Below are 20,815 nucleotides of genomic sequence, written 5' to 3'. Positions count from 1 at the left end.
CCGGCTAGGATCTCCTTCCACAGGTACTACGGGTTGGGTGGAGAAAAAAACACCGAGAAAAGCGCATCCTTCCGCACTTCTGATGAGACTTCGTAGACTATCGGATCACTGCTGGTGGACTTTAACCGTTGCCTGTGCTGAACCCTCTTTGTCTGCTACCCTCTGCATATCCCAAATTGCCTTACCATGCTATAAAAGCCTTCATGAAATATATTCACATTTTACTATAATTGGCTCAAGAAATGTAACTTGCATTCAAGTTGGGTATAGGTAACCCGATTGAATTTAAAATAATAAAATTAGTATTTATTTATTTATTTATTATTTATTTATTTATTAGTTCAATTTATATGCTGCCCTTCTCCGTAGACTCAGGGCGGCTTATATTGCATTATAGCAATAGCCTGCATACTTTTTTGTATATACCTGCTTATTAGGGCTTTCGGCCCCCACTTTTGGAAGCGGTGGTGTTCTATACAAAGTTGGCTTATTGCCCCCACAATCTGGGTCCTCAATTTACCTACCTCGAAAGGATGGAAGGCTGAGTCAACCTTGAGCCTGGTGAGATTCGAACTTGCACTAATTGCAGGCAGCTGGCAGCTAAGTGCTAGCACTTAACAGCACTTGAGTCTGCTGCACCACCGAGGCTCTTTAATTGACATGCCCTGCAGCTGTATCATGTCTAGGTTATTGTGGTATATGAGATTATTTGCTGAAGGAGAAATTATGCAATCAGATAGGGAGAAAATATTTATTCAGAGTCCCATCAATGCTATAGTTGCAGGAGATTGCCTCTTTCAAGGAAAACCATTTAAGCTATAAGCTATAGCATAATAGTTTAGTTTTATATTTATGTTTTAATAAATACTTTATTATTGATGGTATCAGAAAGCTTGTTTTAACTGGGATGAGTACTTTCATAATAAGGACTCTTGTTCCATATCCTAGTTGTGTTTTCATTGCCTCAGTTTACTCATCTAGGTGTTTGATATTCTGGGTTCCGAAGTTTCAGAATATAATTTCTATTACCATCTATCACACATAAATTGTTTCTATATAAAATTGATGTTTATTTAAATATGTAGAAAATGTGTATGTCACCCACTCTGAATGGTTCTGGGCAGCTTATAAAGGATAGTAAAGGTATCACTCATATAAAATAAGAGATGTAAAAGAAGAAAACTAAAACTGTTTGAATACTAAAGGTATTCAAAGGGTATTGAGTATTAAAGGTTATGGCAAAATTTGATACTTCTTCCAAACTTTTAGGTTTTTCCTAAAACTTAGTAAGAAAAGGGTTGCTTTAGTTCCAGCCACAATTTATTTCATAATATATCACTGCCACAGAGAAAACTATGTTTTTTAAAATATCAAATTATTCAAAACAACCTTCATTAATACCTGAGATATAGATTGATAGATAAAATAGAAAAAATGATGTAGAAAAAACGAGAACACAAATCACCCCTCCTTATCAACAAAGAAATGGATGGATGGATGGATGGATGGATGGATGATTGATTTGCTAGAAGCTGCTACTCCAAGACATTATAAAGCTTTTGTTATTTTGAATCATACAACCATCTCCTTAATCAGGATAACTGAGTTTCACTAAATACAAAGTATAAACTTTCTAGAAGTCCAAACATGCAGTTGGTAGCAGCTGTGTTAAGTCTAGGATGAAACTAGGTTAAAGAATCTAAAATTAGGAAATAACAGTTACTGTAAGAGCTAGGAATTAAATTATATTTTTTTATCAGATCCAGAGATTTAAAGTCTTTTGGTCTTGTGCATTGAAGGCACGTGTACAGTATTTTGATCATGGTAGTCTCTTCCTAGGCTCCTTGCTTCCAAGCTTCAGCCCTCACAATTACAATCCATTACCAGTGACATTACTAGTGATTCTTTCATGTATCTGTGGACTTGGTGCAAAAGTCCAAAAATGCTTTTGGAAGTACTTAAAAGTTGAGTAACATAGTTCAGGTTATGCTGCTGTTTAGAAAAGAGACTGAATGGCTCCTGCTTTTAGCTTTGCTTCATGTTTCAAAACCTTTATTGGTCTTAGAAGAAATCAATGAACTAAGTGGATGTAGTAATGAAAGTAAACAGCATTGCAATTGATAAAAATTATTGTGCTGAACATATGAGTAACACTTTCTGTCAGGCAGTGCTTCTAAGAACTATTATATATATTTATCCTGAACAAGAATGATGGGATTATGGATTGGTTATTTTCTACTGCAGGGAATGGTCTAGACTATCTGTTCGGATTTAACATTTGTCTTGATGATATGGGCTCAATATAAAATATATTGTATTGGATAGCATTAAAAAATACAGTTTCCTTCTCAGAACAGGAACAACAGAATGTGCTGTTTTTCAATGAGCCCTGGAAACATTTTTAAAAATACGATACAATTGTAGTACTGTAATTTGAAGTAATTCAGACCATATTATCATCTAATTTCCTTTCTTGTTCTGCTTCATGTCTACAATAGAATTGATAAATGTCTCTATTCTTAATGTCCCATTTAATAACTTTGAAAGGAGGATTAGGGTAAAAAGTGAGTAGGTTTTACTGGATAGCAAGCCAAGTCTTAATCATTATAAGTTTTTGAAGCAGGTAAGCAGGTGGAAGCCACTACTAGAGAACATATTTCACATATTCTCTTTTTAAATAGTCTACTGCACGGTGTCAAACTTGATTGCGTCACATGATGTATCACAATGTTTTTTGCCTTTGCAGAGCTGGGTGGGCATGGCCTGTGCATGATGCGTCCAGCCTGCAGGCGGCCAGTTTTACTGGTCTAATGTGTTTTTCTATTCATTTACATTTATTCATTGTGAAACTAAAATTGTGAATTCTGTAATAAATCACATTTATCCAAGGAAATTATTTAATTACAACTAATCAAAATACTTTTTATTGTTCAGTGACTCTTCTTTATTCCTTATTCATAGATATCAGCATCAGTTTCAGGCACTGTTCTCCATTTATACTCTTTTCGTGTTTCCTCTTAAAGGAAAACACAGAATTTCTTTACAATGCTTTTTGAACAGTTAATGCTAGAAGATTCTCCTGGAAGCATCCTAATGCTCTCAAGGAGATGTATATAACTATGCATAGTTATTAGGCCTTTGAAGTTGTTGAGCATACTTGTGAACATATGCTTAAAATGATTTACAAAGCAGATCTTAGAAATGCATTGCAATAGCAATTTAGCTATGCTAATTACTTTTACAAACTCTAAGCATAGTTGTTTCATTTATTTGAGATTATCATTCAGCTAATCTTATAATTTATTTATTTATTTTTATTTATTATCAAATTTATATACCGCCCTTCTCCCGAAGGACTCAGGGCGGTGTACAGCCAAAGTAAAAAACATAGATACAAACATTAAAACCAATTTTATATATATATATGTTTGGCCCCAATTAAAAGAACAATAACAAACCTATTAAAAACATTTTAAAAAGTGTTAAGCCAAGCCGGCTTGCTGAAAAAGAAAAGTCTTCAGGGCACAGCAGAAGGCACCGAGGTCTTGAATTCTTCGTATCTCTGGGGGCAGTTGATTCCAGAGGGCAGGTGCCTCCACAGAGAAGGTCCTCCTCTGGGGGCCACCAGTCTATATTGCTTGGCCGATGGCACCCTGAGGAGGCCCTCTCTGTGGGAGCGCACAGGTCGGTGGGAGGTCATTGGTCCAGCAGGCGGTCTTGAAGATATCCAGGTCCTCCCCATCCAGATCCGCACGGCCTCCAGGCACCAGGACATCACTTCAAGGGCATCATTGGTGCGGCCCAGGGTGGAGATATACAGCTGGGTGTCGTCAGTGTACTAGTGGTACTTCACCCCGAAGCCACGGATGATCTCACCCAGCGGCTTCACATAGATGTTGAACAAAAGGGGTGAGAGAACCGACCCCTGAGGCACCCCACATATGAGGCGTCTCGAGGTCAACCTCTGCCCCCCTGCCAACACAAACTGCGACTGGTCCGAGAGAAAGGAGAAGAAACACCGTAACACGGTGCCCCCCATCCCCAACTCTTCCAACCGGCGCAGCATGATACCATGGTCGATGGTATCAAAAGCCGCTGAGAGGTCTAACAGGACCAGAACAGAGAAGCAACCCCTGTCCTGAGCCCTCCAGAGATCATCTACCAATGCGACCAATGCCGTTTCCGTGCTGTACCCGGGCCTGAAGCCTGACTGTAATGGATCTAGATAAGATGTTTCCTCCAGGTATTGCGAAAACTGTCGTGCGATCACACTCTCAACAACCTTCGCCACAAAACGAAGGTTGAAGACGGGACAGTAGTTGACTAATACTGCCAGGTCCAGGGAAGGCTTCTTGAGGAGAGACATCACCACCGCCTTTTTCAAGACCATGGGGAGATAATCCTCACTCAATGAAGTGTTAATAATTCCCTGGAGCCAGCCTCGTGTAACCTCCCGGGAAGCCAGTACTAACCAGGAGGGACACGGGTCCAGCAAACATGTGGCCGCACTAAGTCTTCCCAAAGTCCTGTCCACGTCATCAGGGGTCACAGAGTCAAACTCTTCCCAGATAACATTCTCAAGACTATTCCTTGCCACCCTGCCCGAATCTACCCAGTCAGAGTCCAAATCCCCCTGAATCTGTGCGATTTTGTCATATAGATACTGTCCAAATTCCTCGACCCTGCCTTCCAGGGGGTCCTCCCGCACTCCCGGATGTAATAATAATAATAATAATAATAATAATAATAATAATAATTTTATTTCTATACAGGGAACAGGTCACCCTGAACAGGACTGCTGGACGATTATCTGATGACGCAATAAGGGCGGAAAAGTAATTAAACTTTGCCGCCTTTATCGCCACTAGGTAGGTCTTAATATGCGACCTTACCAGTGTTCAGTCAGATTCAGCAAGACTGGCCCCCCCAACCGTTCTCTAGGCGTCTTTTCTGGTGCTTCATCTCCCTCAGATCCTCGGTAAACCATGGAGACACACAGGATCGGCACCGGGTTAGAGGCCTCAAAGGCACGACTTGATCTAAAGCCCCCCCAGCCGCCCGGTCCCAGGCAGCTACCAGGTCATCGACTGAGTCGTGTGCCAGGTCCTCAGGAAATGGCCCAAGCTCCGTCTGGAACCTATCCGGATTCATCAGGTGCCTGGGGCCACCTTATTGGTTCCGCCTCCCTGCGGCGCGGTGTAGCGGTTCGAAGGTCCAGGTGAAGGAGCGAGTGATCTGTCCATGACAAGGGTTCCATCTCTATATCCCCTATAAGAAGACCAACCACTGGCCAGAGACAAAAATCAAGTCCAGAGTGTGTCCCCCCCCCTGTGAGTGGGGCCATGAACTAACTGGGTCAGGTCCATGGCCATAATGGAAGCCATGAACTCCTGGGCCATCTTGGACGTTTCACCAACGGATGGCAAGTTGAAATTACCCATGACCATAAGCCTGGGTGTATCAACTGCCACCGTGGCTATCACGTCGAGTAGCTCGGGTAGGGCCGTTGCCACGCAGCAGGAAGCCAGGTATGTTAGCAACAAGCCCATCTGAACCCCCTGACCCCACCTCACAAAGAGGGACTCACATCCGGCAATCTGTGGCACAGTGGTCTCCCTCGGACCAAGACCTTCTTTAATAATAACCGTGATCCTCCGGCCCCTACCCTGGGCCCTCGGTTGATGGAATGCTCTGAAGCCTGGTGGGCACATCTCAACCAGAGGGACCCCACCCTCCGGGCCTAACCAGGTTTCCGTAATACCCGCCAGATCCGCTCCCCCCTCCTGTATGAGATCGTAGATGAGGGGGGCCTTATTTACCATGGACCTGGCGTTGCACACCATCAGCCGAAGGCCTAGGTCCTGAGTATCTGTGCAACCTAGTACCCGAAAGGAGCATTGGGGACCGGGGTGCGCAGTTGCTCTCAAACAGCGAGTGTGCACCCGGGCACATGATATGGCCCCCTGCTCCTGCCATATCTGCCCCTCCCATCCACCATGCTGATAGTACAACCCTCATTAGGATGGCCCTCCATCACCTCCCCAGCCCCTCGTCCTGCACCCTCCAAACTGTTAACCTGTGCCAGGCTCGGCTCCAACCTTGGTGGATTACCCCCCCATCCCCCTTGGTCGCCCTCCCGGTTACCCTTAAAAAATCATTAAAATCCCTAATTAAAAAACCTCTCAATCCCTGCTTTAGAACATGCCACCTCGGGGCTCCAAAGCCCGTCCTTGAGGTAGGCCTTCGATAGAGTGGAAGGCCACCGCCGTGAGAGGGGAGCATCTCACAGCGCAAGCAGATCCGCCGAGGTGTAAGCCATATAAGTGTGACAAGGTAGGGTAGAGTAACTCTGGGTGTCAGCGATGGTCCTAGAGGCGGGAGATAGCAATACAGTTGGATATGAGCAAAGCTGGGCCCCTCACTCTCTCACAGCGATGGGGCGTCCGGATCCAATAGCTGCAGTGCATGCAGATGGTCACAGCCGTTCTCTCACAGCGGCTGGGTGACATAAAGCCAACAGAGTTCAATTCCTTTCCTGCAGATGGAGCAGCAGCCATTGTCCAGGACTCTCAGCTTTTCCCTCCAAACCTGCAATCTCCCTTCCCCTGAGCCAAGGCCAAAAAGCAGTAATTGGGAGGCAGGGATAAAACAACCAGCAGCAAAGAGGAGATAAAGATCAAACGGCAATAAGTCCAAAGAGGGTGGTAGTAAAGTCCCAGAGTCAGAGGTGATGGAAAAAATGATCCGACCACAAACAGAGAGTCGGGGCAGCAACAGGGGAAGGCCATTTCATAAGGCGGAGAGTGAATCCAAGGGGGAGACCAGATGGCTATTCATCAATCCCCCTCTATCACTTCAACCGCCTTTCGATTTTCTGGACCAGTTCACCCCCGAAATCATACCCGTCTTCTCAGGCAGACTCTGCCACGCTCTTCCCAGGTCCAGGTCTGTTTAGGGGGATTTTCAAGCCTCATCTAACAGCTGGGCCATACCCCCCCCCCGATTGTCAAGTCTGGGCTAAATGTCCGTTTGATGCGGCCTAAGAGCCTCCGGGCGCCGATTTCAACGCCATCAGCTTCCCGCACCCCCCTCCGGCAGCCAATCACTTTTCCGGCTGCCATAGCATCATAGGGGGCTTGGGTCGCTGGAGACGGTTCCTTCGGTTCCCTTTGCTCTCCATCTGGCTGTCTCGACCCCTTAACTCCTTCACCTCCTTTGGTCGGGCCTCAGAATAGATCGCCTGATCTCCGGGGCATCGCAGCTGCAGAGTCATCCTGGAGGCCACCGCCGCCCTCCTCACGGCGCTCTGTTCGCAACTTCTCATCGCGGCTTTGCCATCCACGAGCCGATCCCGACAAAGGATGGCTCATCTGAACCGCCACACCTTCGGCATGCCAAACGTGGGGCCCAAGATCGCTAAGTTGGCCTCCAACGTTCACAAAGTCCTCCGTTCCCTTGTCGGCCTCAACAGCGAGCCCCTTGGAGGTCCGCCATCTTGCGCATGCGCAGGGACATTTAAATCTTAGTAATTTAAAATGTGTGTGTGTGTGTGTTATTTTCATATAACACTTAAATGCTACTCATTTATTAAAACTGAATTTCTTAAATCAGCAACAAGTTATTTGCTACCTTACGATGCATCTAATAAAAAAAATACAGTATAGATGTTAACTATCACTTACACAATTCCTTTAGTTCAATCATGATAGCTGGGCTAATAGGAAATGAACCTTAAGAAACCTGAAAGGCATTGGATAGTAAACCATGAACCAGATTTACCTTTGTATTTCTTCATTTGGCTTTCCCTTTGTAAATAAAATAATTTTTAATCTTTGTTGCTTAATTAATTTCCATATTAGCCCTTTTTATTAAAATTGTATTTATTATCTCGGGAAGGAGAATTCTATGGCAGTCTTCTTGATTGGGCTTGTGTCATGCCTAGGTTCGAAGACAACATAGTGCAATCCAAATGATTGGATCCCTTATTTGCTTATACCTAATGGATAGAATCTTCTTACAGTAAAGATATGACTTTCTAACCTAATAGATAACACCCAGGGAGATGTGTAGGATATGATTACCTGAACCTCTTCCTGCCTCCTCAATCCAGATTACTCAGTTTCTTAATTTAGAGTTTTTTCTGGATTGTGTTCTGAAAAACCATGATGCTCTTGCTAGAATTTCCTCCCTATCCTCCTGGTACATGTTCCATCACAATTTGTAAGATAATCTGTGTTGAAGTTGGTTGTTTCTTAGATGGGAAACCACTAGGAATCCATAGGCTGTATTGGAAAGAAAATGGTAGAAAGCCATGGTAAATCTTTTCTTTATTGTTGCCAAGCAAATTATGTGGATGTGCCCATAAATTTACCAGAAATTGATATCAACTTGAAGGACGTTTTACTTTGAATTACTTAACTCTTATCAGTTTCACCTGAAGAGCAAGAACTAGACCCTTGATTAATACCTGATGTTTCCTAAGATTGTGTTTGTCTTGGCAGCGAGACAAAGAAAAAAGAAAGAAACATTCTATTCCAGATATATTTTGAATGATGTTAACAGCTGCAATGGTAAATTGAACTTATATTGTACATTCTTTTTTCACAGACTGCTGCTTTGATGAACATTTCATTAGTATAAGGTTCCAAATCAAACATAGATTGACAAATTGTTTTGCTACAATTATAATGGACATGATTCTTTTTCCCATTCTTATTTATCAATTTTTGCTTGATCTCTATCAAACTTTCCATTCCATTCCATTCCTCTTAGATTAATTTGTTTAGGCATTCTCCTTTAGTTTGGGCAATTTTTGAACTTTGAAGTGGGTCAGGTAATGCAGATAGAACTCTTCTGTTGTGTGATATAAAATTATTTACATTAGTATACATTATTTTTGTTCAACAGTGATTTATAGTAGATTATGTTAGTAATCTATTTGGAAGAATTTTTTCCCCTAGAGTTACACCTTACAAAGGCATAACTGGTTTCCTCATTTTAATCATAAAAAGATGGAATAGTTTTTCAAAGCATGAAAAAGGAACCACCTCATCATTTTCTGTGTCTCATTTCCTGGCTAATATGTTTATTATGTTTTATCAAAGTAGCAGCAAAAACATATAACATGTTCTCATTTTTAATCTTATTAAAGTCCTTTAAATTGTTGATTTATGCAAGAACAAAACCCCTTAAATTTTATAACTGTGATGTCTTCAGGATTTAAAATGAAGCTGAACTACATTAACTATATTATTTCTTCTAGGCAAAAACTGCAAATATTTTTTATTTTATTAGGTGAAATGGCCAACTCCCAACTTTTCTCCTTAAATGGCAAACTTTTCCCCTAATAAAGCAGCTCCCCATAGTGCAAATGAAACAATGGATCTTACTCAGTAGCTTATTAAATGAAGATGAAAGGAAATCACAGAGGAGGCTTTGGAAATGAAGTTTGAAAATCTGTTTCACTAGATTTTAAATGCAGCTTTTCAAGAGATTTATGACATGCTTATATTTCATATGTAGAAGGAATTCAGGATTCTGACTTTCAGATGTAGAATCGTAAAATGAGAAGGCCAGCTTGAACAAGTTACTTGATCATAGACATGACCATATTGGCAGCTGACAAAAAACCAGAAACACTTAGAGAAAGATTTAAAGTTAGGTATTTGAGGAATCAGGTTATTAAATAATACTTTCAAGCTATTACAGAATCCTTATGTTGCTTTGCCATTATAAGAAATATGGGAACTCTACAGTTATATTAAAACACCATACATTTACATGTCTTCACCATAAGAAAATTTCTTCTATTTGTTGTGTATTGAATCTTTTCTCAAAATTGGAAATACAATTTGCATTAGACTAAATTTCAAATACCCACGAAAATTTGATTCCAAAACTGTAGAGAATGTACTATGAAAAAGTACGTATAACATGGTCCAAAGAATGTTCTCTAGGTTGCTACTTTATTGTTATTTTAGCCCTTTGTATCATAGCTTTTGAATTTTTATCTGCAGAAAAAAACCTTTTTGTCCTTTTGCAACTGGATATTTTACTATTTCAATTACATAAAAAGAGATAATCATAATAACCATAATAACTTATGATGATAAATCATTATATGCTTAATGAGACTAGGTAGCTCTCAACAAAAAAGAAATTGTATTTTAAAAAAAATTTAAAAATGCAAGCACAATGAAGTGAGAGGTCTGACATATCTCACTGAAGGATGAAAAGATCTCCACAGCTGTTCTAAACGGTAGAGTGGGCACTATCTGGATCTCAGAGTGAACCTAATTCCAGAAGGTGTGTTTTGGAAGTCAGAGAGATGAGATTGTTTAATTGAAGGTGCCTGGTGCATAACAAGGTATTTTATAAGGTTTTGAATCTACAGGAGATTTATTTCTGAGACATCGTGGCTAACAATGAGAAATGCAAGTACAAATAACAGTATGAGAAAAGAAAATGGAATCATGAGAAAGAAGAATACACCTTAAATATATGAGTTTATCAAAGATGTGCTGGAAGTGCTCTTAGATATTTAAGGACATTAAGGATACAGAACAACGTATAGTAGATTACAGGTGGTCTTCAATTTACAGCCATTCATTTAGTGACCATTTGAAGTTATAAGGACACTGAGAAAAGTGATTTAGGCACATTTTTCATTCATATGACTATTGCAGCATCCCCATGGCCATGTGATCAGTATCCCACGGTCATGTCATCTGCAGCCATCTGACAATCAAAGTCAATGGGGAAGCCAGATTCCATGTTTCCAGGTTTCATAATAACCATGTTGCTAACTTAATAACTGCAGTGATTCACTTAACGTTGTGTTGTGCCCAGAAATAACTGTCTTGCTTAACAACAGAAATGTTGGGCTCAATTGTGGTCTTAAGTCAAAGACTATCAGTACACGCAGCATACTGATACTGAACTAAAATATAGAATGCGTAGTCTGCACATGACCAGGAAGTTCTAAATGTCATCTCTATAGCATTTAGCCATTACGTTGAAAAAAGGGAATGTGAGTCTAGACTTAATCTTAAATGGCAATCTCACTTATTGTGTGATATGAGTATGGGAAAATTAATGGAAAACGTTCAGATTGCTACCAATATTATTTTATTATGAGAGTGGAAAATTGATAACAAATTTAAAAGTAATGATATTTAACTTCAAAGGAGGAACTTCTTTAAAAAAGTATAACATAGTTTTCTATTTATGTTTTTGTTTATTTTTCTCAAGTCATATATTAAAAACATGATTTCATATACTACAGGGATTATCTTTTTTGAATAACCTCCACTTTCTCAGAACAAGCTCATGACTCGTTTAAAATTGAATTTATTCATCTGAGATATTATTATAGCTTTGGAATATATTGTCTGATGTACTTGATTTAACTATATTTATTCCCTGCGATATGCTTTTTTTCCCTTAATCATGTTGATGAATCATGATTAGGAACATTAATTACAGAATGATAAAAATCCTCCTATGACAGTATGCAACAATAGAAACAACTGGAATAAAATACATTTTTGACTACAGATGTCCTGAATTCTATTTTAAGATGAGTAGGCAATATTGGTATAGAACCAAAATGATGATATAGAGCACAAAGTCTAAGTTCAGTTGCAGTAGGAAAAAAAATTAAATTGTTAATGTCTAACTAGAAAAGATTGTAAATTTCCTTTCATTTTTTGCTCCTGGCAACTACAAGGATCATGCAGTTTTCTACGTAACATTTTCAGAAATAGTGTGCCATTGCAACTGGGCAACTGGCCCAAAATCCTGCAGTTGTCTTTCATGGGACTAGAACTAGAGCTTTCCCACTTCTAATTCAGTACCTTATTTACTGGACCAAAATCACTCACTTTTCATTTCCTTGATCTATAGTCATTAATATTTTCTTCCCAATCAATTGGCCTTCTGTATGAATATAGAAATTATAATGATCCTATTTTGACTTGATTCATATGTCTGTATGGGGACTGTAACCTATGTACAACAGTTATGTGGTCTGTTGGCAATTGCAAATATGATGCCTTTAGTACAGGCATCCACAAACTATGGCCCGCTGGATGGATCCAGCCTGCCAAAGCCATTAACCCGGCCCATGTGGGACCATGAGGCTGCCCCGCCCACATCACCACACCCACCCACCAGCCCCCACCCTTCTGTCAAATGCAGGACTTAGGTTTGTGAGGGCTGGTAGAGTGCTTCTGTGGGGCGGGGGAGGCCAAAAAAGGGGTGGGCCTCAGAAAGCATCCATGCGCCCTGTTTTTGGCCATCAGAGTGCTTCTGGGGGGTCAGGGGAGGCCAAAAATGGGTCGTGCCTTTTGCCAGCCGAGGAAAGAACTCAAAGATTTGCCAGGGATGTCACTCCACTGGGGGGGTGGGGGGGTGAAACAAGGGTCCGAACGGGAGAGGCTGTGCCTGCTGCGTAATTACACTGTGTGATGCTTCGTGGAGGCAGCTTTACTCAAACTGGGGGGAGTCAGCTGACACAAACGTCTCCTGACTTTCTTCACGGATCAAGGGGTGATCTTTGCTTGCTCGGAAGGTCAATTTTCTCTGGCAACAGTAAAGCAATTCGAGTTTGGGAGAAATTTCAGGCTTGGCATGAGAATCAATCAGGAATCAGGTGAACCTCCCTCCTTTCTGTGGATCTGCGCAATGTGGGATTCTTTGAACACCTGCCCCCGCCTCCATTTCCTCTTCTCTCCTCCCACTGCTTCACAGCTCCGTGAATGGGCTGGCAGTTCCCCAGATAGGGCTGGCCAGAGGTTGACGAACCTGGAGCAAAAATAAAAGAAAAAAGGCTGTACTACGCAGAGAAAATGTCAGCAAGCAGATGCCATTCTGTTCTGGGGCTTCCGGTTTTTTGCACTTTATAATCTCCCACACAGGACAAGTAGAAACGGGCTCCCTGCACTTTTTTAAAAGTCAGGGTCAAGTACCTATGGACCCTTTATAACCTATGGACTCCAACTGTCAGAATTCTCAGGGCTATGAAAGAATTAGGGCTGAAGCTGGGGGGGGCATAACAAGAACATTCCGTCAGAATGTTCAAATGCACAATATTTCACTTGTAACAGCTGAATTTTTTTGCTCTTTTTTGGGGGGGGGACTGTTCTGCCCCGCCGCCCTCGCAAATCTCTCATTATGACTATAGGAGCCATTGGGGTAGTGCTACCTGTGGATTCAAATTCAAGTACCTCCTCCAGTATTAAGGTGAACATCCTTTTGCATAGTCCCCCCCACCCCCCACTGATAAAGAGCGGGATCTGTTGGCCTTTGTTCTAATGATCAGGGGAGGATACTAGGCTGAGGTTTCAGCTGGTCCTGGAGAGTGAATTCCCAAGGAGGATGGAAGAAGTTGGGGCACGCACATCCCTCTCCCCTCCATTAAGTAAAATGTACTTTCACTCATAAACTCCTTCATTACAGAGTTATCCAGATCGGAAATGTGGAGTTAGTTAAATGGGAGCAGGTGGACAGGTGTTCAAAGAATCCCACGTTGCACAGATCCACAGAAAGGAATGAGGTTCAGCTGATTCATGATTGATTCTCATTTCAAGCCCAAAATCTTTCCCAAACTCAAATTGCCTTTCCGTTGCCAGAGAAAATTGACCTTCCGAGCAAGCAAAGATCCCTCCTTGATCTGTGAAGAAACAGTCAGGAGACGTTTGTGACAGCTGAACCCCCCCTCCCCCCAGTTTAAGCAAAGTTGCCTCCACAAAGCACCGTGCGGTGTCAGCAAAGGGGGGTTACTCGCACTGGGACATCCAGAGGTGAGCCCAGCCCCACTGCCCATGGTGGCCCCTTCCGCAGGTGGTTTTTTTTTTTTTTTTTTTTTTTTTGATGGACCGGATCTCCCTCTGCTTAAATTTACTGTATTTTCCTTTTTGGAATTTAGCTACCACACATAGATATCAGTCCTGGCGGTGGCCGGTAAGGCTGCCTGCCTGCCCCTGAAAGAGGATGGTTGTCTCTACCCCTGGAGAGGGCATGGAATGGAATAGAAATAGGAGAGAATGGAATGGGAATGAAAATGGACATAAAATCAAACTTTAATAAACAAATTCAAAATGTATATGAAGCTTAATTTATAAAATATGTGCAAACTACAAGATGATGATACTTTGTTATAATTAATAACTTGGGAGAGATACAACTTTTAAGTTATATATCAGCTCCCCAAAAAGAGAAAAGTAAATCTTGAACACACACAAAATTCCATACATGTGCAGAAAAATCAGAGTAAGAATAATGCTGCACACGGAGATTAAAAAAAAATAAAAATGTATGTAACATGTAGCAATAACAAGGCAGGCAATGAGGAATTTTACGTATCCTGTCGCTTCACACTAACAACAATGCACATTTTGCAAATGAAATATTTCAATTAGTCTTCGTAATTGTCATGCTTGGACAGTGATAACTTTTTTGTATTTCTTCTATGTTTTCCCCTAGTATACATGAGAACATCCTGGAAAAAATGTTCTCTGGTCATTTTTCACTTTTCTTCCCTACCCCCACTACATAAGCTTATGAAATAAAACAGCCCTACTGTGTCAGCAAAAGATTACTGCACATTGTTTATCATACTTGCCTGTCATGAGGGTGGAGAATTCAGGAGCTGTCTGAATCCTTCCTAAAGTTTTAAAAAGAATTTTTAAGGTGCTGTGCATATAAATCAACGGTGTGAACTTTCCAATAAGAGTTTCAGTACATCCTAGTGGACTGCCATCATCTTTTTACCCTCCAATAATCCTGGAAACACATTTGGAGCTCTCATCCCTGATAAGTATAATTATTTCAGAAGGTAGACTGGGAAAATGATTATTTTGGAACTAAGCCAATATGTTAAAGTTGTTGCAATGATTCACTGTAATAATATGTTTAACTTTTGTTTGAGACCAGCAGTTGATATTATGAAGTGGTTGTACAATGAATGGGCTCTTTGGAAATGTCAAATACTGTTTTTACATGATTTAAAGTGGGAGTTGTTAACTACTTTCGTAGCATAGTAATTTTCCACGCCTGTGTACTTCAGTCTAGGAGAACATAGTCATGACATCTTTGATGTGATTAGATCAACCACAGATGTGACAACTCTTTGAATATACAAAGCTATGTGACTAAAATATTTTCCCTTCAATACAGAGTGCTCTACATGATCTAGGCTGTTGTTTCAATTAAAAAGTGTTAAAAATTGGGGACTTTGTAAAACGGATAAAGTATTAAAGGAGCCATGTGCTCTAGAAGGCATTCCTGATTCTGTGTGTGAGGGAAGAAGTGTTTCTGCATGTGTGTTCAGTTTTCTTGTATCAGAATAGTATAGTTGTATATTTATCAGTTGTATATTTCTTGTATAAGAGTAGTTTGTGCATACACATATAGCAAAAGACAACTTTTGTTAGGACCACCCACTTAGCTTCATGAGACCAGTTCGCTTGAAGAAGTGCCTCCCACTCTTGTGAGTTCCTTTTTATACCTCCAGTTTACAATTGCTAGACTGGGATAGAGGAAGCTTCTAATTACAAGTGATGAGGGATGACGAGCATTCTGATCTTGGTATATTTTTCTAAAGATCATAGAGCTGCATTCTTCATATATTGAATAATCTTCATGTTTCCTCATTTTTTCCACAATATGCTTGAAAAAAATAACCACTCTTCTTTGTGTAATTCAGTGTTTTCCAAATTGTTGCTGTCAGTATGAATTGAATTTAAAATTCTGTAGTATTCAGCTAACATATATTAGAAGGTACCATAATTGAGTTTCTCTAGTAATGTGTTATGTATCTACTTTAAATGTATACATTTGCATAATTAGATAATTTGCTTTTGTAGGTTTTTCTCTTCTGGAAAACTTCTTTATCATAACAGACTCTTATATAAAAGTTTCTCCTATGAGTTTTAACATTATTTAACAAAAATGTATGTTTTGCACTCATTGTATGGTTGTTGATGTTCAGGTTCATGTAGTTAGAATGATTTGGAAAAATGTTGAATGAACTCTAGTTCAATATGTATATTTGTAAATATTTATGCAAATAGAATATAATAGAATAAAAAGTTTATTGTCACTTTAAATGTACACTAATCAGCATACATTAAAATAAAATTTCATTGCATTCAGCTCTCAAAAGATAACCATTATGCATAACAATTTTACTGTTCCATTCCTACCTGTAGTTCTCATTGTGTTGTCTTTAAAATTTAGGCAGCTGATTTAGTATGGAACTGATTTAAAAAATTAGTTCTTGAGTCTACTTTTACAAAGTGGCTTTTTCGCCACTTCCCCCAGCCTCACAACACAAATCACCAGTACTTCAGACAAAGTGAAAAGCATTTATTCATGAAGGATATGTCTTTATATAGGATACAGAAACAAATGATACGTACATTCGATATATATGATGTGTGAGAAAGTAATAAATAAAGCAACTGGATCTTAGAAGTTGACAATAGAAAATATTGATCCTAGATAACATTCCACAGGTGGCAAATGTATGGGTTATATCACCGCCTTTCCCAGTTGAGTTTGTATCTTTATACTTGCAAGTGTTTCAAGTTTGTCTAGAACAGTGATGGCGAATATTTTCTGGACTGAGTGCCCAAAGCATACGTGCGACTGCGCATGTGGCCCCCGTGCATGTGCCCCGCTCCCATGCATGCATGCGCCCCCAAATGCATCCCCAAATCCCCTGCATGAGCATATGCTCCCCGCATGCACGCACAGACCCCCGCATGCGCACATGGCTCTGCATGTGCCCCGGCACCATGCATGTGCGGCAGAGACCCGAAGACCAGTTGGCCAGTGGGAGGCACACGCGCATACACGGCGGAACTGAGCTGGGGCGATAGCTCGTGTGCCTGCAGAGAGGGTGCTGCATGCCACCTCCGGCACACGTGCCGTAGGTTCGCTATCACTGATCTAGAATATAACCCCTATTGTTTCTTTTATGATTTAAGGTAGTTTTTGCAAATAAAAAAGAAATATCTTTGGATAAAAAGAAAAGTCCGTTTCCTTAACTTCAAAAGAAAGCATGGATACAATGCTAAAATGCTAATGTCACCTTTATTAAATTTTGATTTTTAATAATGCTTTAAGTTTTAATATGCTTTAATAAAGCATTTATTAATAATGAAGCATAACATTCCAGGTAACAATGATATCTTGCAAACATTATTAAGAAAATCATCAAACATAGCAACATGGAGGGAAACAAATCTACTATAAAAGTTTCCTGAAGAATTCTTAAGTTTTTTATATATTTTTCATAAGTATGACTAATATATTAAAACTATTTTAAATTAATATTTTATATTTATGTTTGCAGGGAGTATGCTGCAGGTAAAACCATGAAAAAGTAGTGGAAAGAAGAATAATGTTTTTCCGAAATCGTTTTCTGTTTCTGTTGGCTTTAGCTGCCTTATTAGCCTTTTTGAGCCTTAGCCTCCAATTCTGTAAGTATAATTTTATATCATAGCTAAGATTTGTAAATACCATGTTCTTTTTATTGCATTTTAATGTATGTGTAGGAAGTAAAATCAAAATGTCAGAATGATTGTATGTGCAACATGAGGATTCATTTTCTGCTTTATAAAATGACACAGATGACACAATTTTGAACATATTTCAAACAAACTGATATTAATTATGACTGTGTGGGCTGAAAATGATTGATCTGTTTAATGTGTAATGACAAATGAGAAACGAGAATTCTTTCCCCCCTCACTTTCTGCAAAATATTTAGTTTATTTCATATGTATAGATTTGAAAAACAAATGAAAATTAACTGTTACTTTTCTCATATTAGAATTTTTGAATAATGATATAATTAAAACATGAGCATTAGACTAATTCTCAAATACATGAACATAACTTTTAAAAGGGAAAGAGATAAAACATAATTAGATTTGCAAGGTTCGTTCACCAAATCCAGTTGTAATAAATATTCTTTTAATCTTGATGTAGAGTTGATTTCTTGGTCTGATCTACCTCTTGAGGCTGACATTGTTTTATGCTTTACCTATTCCTTTTCTCTTACTAATGTGAATGGGTTTGTATAGGTGTGTCTATCTGTAAAGTTTACACATAACTTAATTCCATTTTCATTGTTTGAATTTAATCAGTGTTTTTCTTTTCAATGCTTTGGTAACAGGTACTTCAATGCCATCCTCTTTACATTTCACAGACTGTCACCACATCATAGTTAGAGATGGAAGATCATTAGATAAGAATAGCCCTAATCCACAGCCACTCAATTTTGTCAGAACCTATAGCCAAAAGCTGTTCTTCCCCAGTTAGACCCATACAACGTCCAGGCACTGTGAAAATAACTTGATGGCAACTCTTGGATTGTCTAAGGCAGGGGTCAGCAACCTGCGGCTCTGAAGCCGCATGTGGCTCTTTCATGCCTCTGCTGTGGCTCCCTATCACTCAAAATATGCGTCACAACCACCAATGTGCGACATCCACCAGCATGAGATTTATTGAGCTTTTCAACCCTCGGTAGGCCAACCATGGATAAATCCAAGAAAAGAAAAGTTTCAGAAGAAAATAGAACGTTTAATTTCACTACATAAGCTAGTTTTGTGGCCGCTCAAGAAATAGTCAGGGATGGGAAGGGGTTTTGTGACTCCTGGTGTTTTCTTTTTTGTGGGAAACGGGTCCAAATGGGTCTTTGAGTGTTTAATGTTGCAGATTCCCGGTCTAAGGCAAAAACATATACCTATCATTAGCACACTAATGGTACTTGACCCCATGCTGATAGATGAGGAAAGTAGTGTTTCAGTATAACTAGCAATAACTTTTACTCATAGCAAAATACTCTTATAACATGGGATATTCTTTTGGGAATGTGAATCTATGAATTACTTCAGCAGATACTTATCTACTAAAAAATTAGAAGTCTTATGTTTAAATGTCTTACATATTAATTTTAAGAAGCCCATATTAGATAAGATACCATGACTGAGTTCTAATGTATATATGTGTTTTTAAATTATTGTAAAATACATTCCATCCTTGCAAACATAAGAGTTAGGCACAAAATAAGTATAAACACTCAAGTATCGTTACCTATGACTTCTGTGTGTTTGTGCGTTTGTGTGTGTGAGTGGGGGGGGGAGAAAGAGAGGGGGGTTGAAACTGATAAATCATTTGGATTGCTTTAATGTCTGGGCTGATTTTTTTTTTTGTCCACAAAGAATGGAATTATTTAACTTTTGAATAAATGTTTAGATTTCTTCATGTATATACCATCATGCATTCCTCATAATATAAAGCATCTGTTCAGGACAAAATTAAGCTCTTGACAAAAGGCGACTTATAAATGTTGTATAAAGAAAGGAGTGTTTTGTCATTATATAGATGAAAGATTATATACTATTTTAGGTTTAGGAGCCGTTGTAATCTTGGTGGTATGTAGGATGATCTTCATAGAGGAAAAAATAAATCTGAAGAAACATTATTGGTACTGAAACAGATACTTTGTTACTATAATTATTTGTTTGGATTTTCTGAAAGCTTTGGGGTACTTTGATTATATAGAGAAAATTAAAGAGGACAAATCTCAAAACTAATACATGAAGGAAAAATGAATTACTTTGAACCAACCTAGAAAGTTGTGATTTGATAGAAAGTCTAAGACTCTCATTAAACATTTGAAAAGCTTAAAAATGATGAATCTACTGCAACAATATTGCTAAATTGTAATATTTTGTACTTTGAGAACTAATATTATTTTCCTGCTTACCCTGGTAAAAGAAAAGAGTACTAGTTCTTGATTAAATTGGATTTTAAAACCCTCCAAACCACTGGCTTTTAAGAGTGAATTATTACCTATTGGACCACAGCTGTGTTTCATTTATGAGTACAACAGTAAGTCCATAATATTGATTTTCGTCTGAGAACAGAGGTGTCTGAAATGGCCTAAGGTAAACAGCATTAAGGTTTGACTTTTAAAGGCCTTCAACTATAACATATTTGGCAGTGTTTCCAAAGAAACAATACCTGTAACCTTGTCATCTGTTGTCTCAGGGTGATCTTTCTCCCTCAGGAGAAGTGCTTGTCACTGTGTACCCCTCAAGAGAATATGCATATACTGTATGTGCATTCATCCCACACTCCTACAAGAATAAGAAATGTTATGTAGAGCAAAAAAGAAATAAGAAATAGTAAGCTAAAGAAAAGGAAACATAGTTAAATCTAGATTACAACTACACTATTAATATATTTCTATAATATAACTTTCTAGCCTATGTCTTTCTTCCCCTATATCCCCTATATTTCATAAACTGCTTTTGTGTCTTTTAAAATTCTAATCTTTGTCTTTGAGGATTGAATCTCAGAGTGAGCTGAGTTGTCAATAAACGGAGTGAAGCTTTTTTTTAGCCCACTATTCCTCAACTTTGCAAGTTCCAAACATGAAAAGTACCAGTTTTGGGAAAAGCTGATTTATCCCAATCAATTAATCTAATATATGATGTCAGTTTGGGAAACAGCAGAATACATTTCTACATAGTCCATTCCAGAAAAATTCTTATACTGTTTATCATGCTCAGTATAATAGTATGAGCATGCCTTTCTGTGACTTTGTTCAATTTCATAGATTAGCAAAAGAAGTAGTCCAGAATTAGAGCAAAACAATACATTTTTTCTCTGTTTACACATAAGAGAAATAATTCTGTTGGAAAACATTTTAGCATCACGTTTTCTAAGTAACTGCTGATGAATGGAAGAGTTAAAATTTCTTTTCCCATTCTTGGCAGAACTGTTCTAGTATATCTAT

This window comes from Pituophis catenifer, unplaced genomic scaffold (genome assembly GCF_029215685.1).
Source record: "Pituophis catenifer annectens isolate HBS135680 unplaced genomic scaffold, rPitCat1.0.hap2 SCAF_6, whole genome shotgun sequence".
NCBI classification, from domain to species: domain Eukaryota; kingdom Metazoa; phylum Chordata; class Lepidosauria; order Squamata; family Colubridae; genus Pituophis; species Pituophis catenifer.
This window is presented reverse-complemented; position numbering follows the sequence as displayed.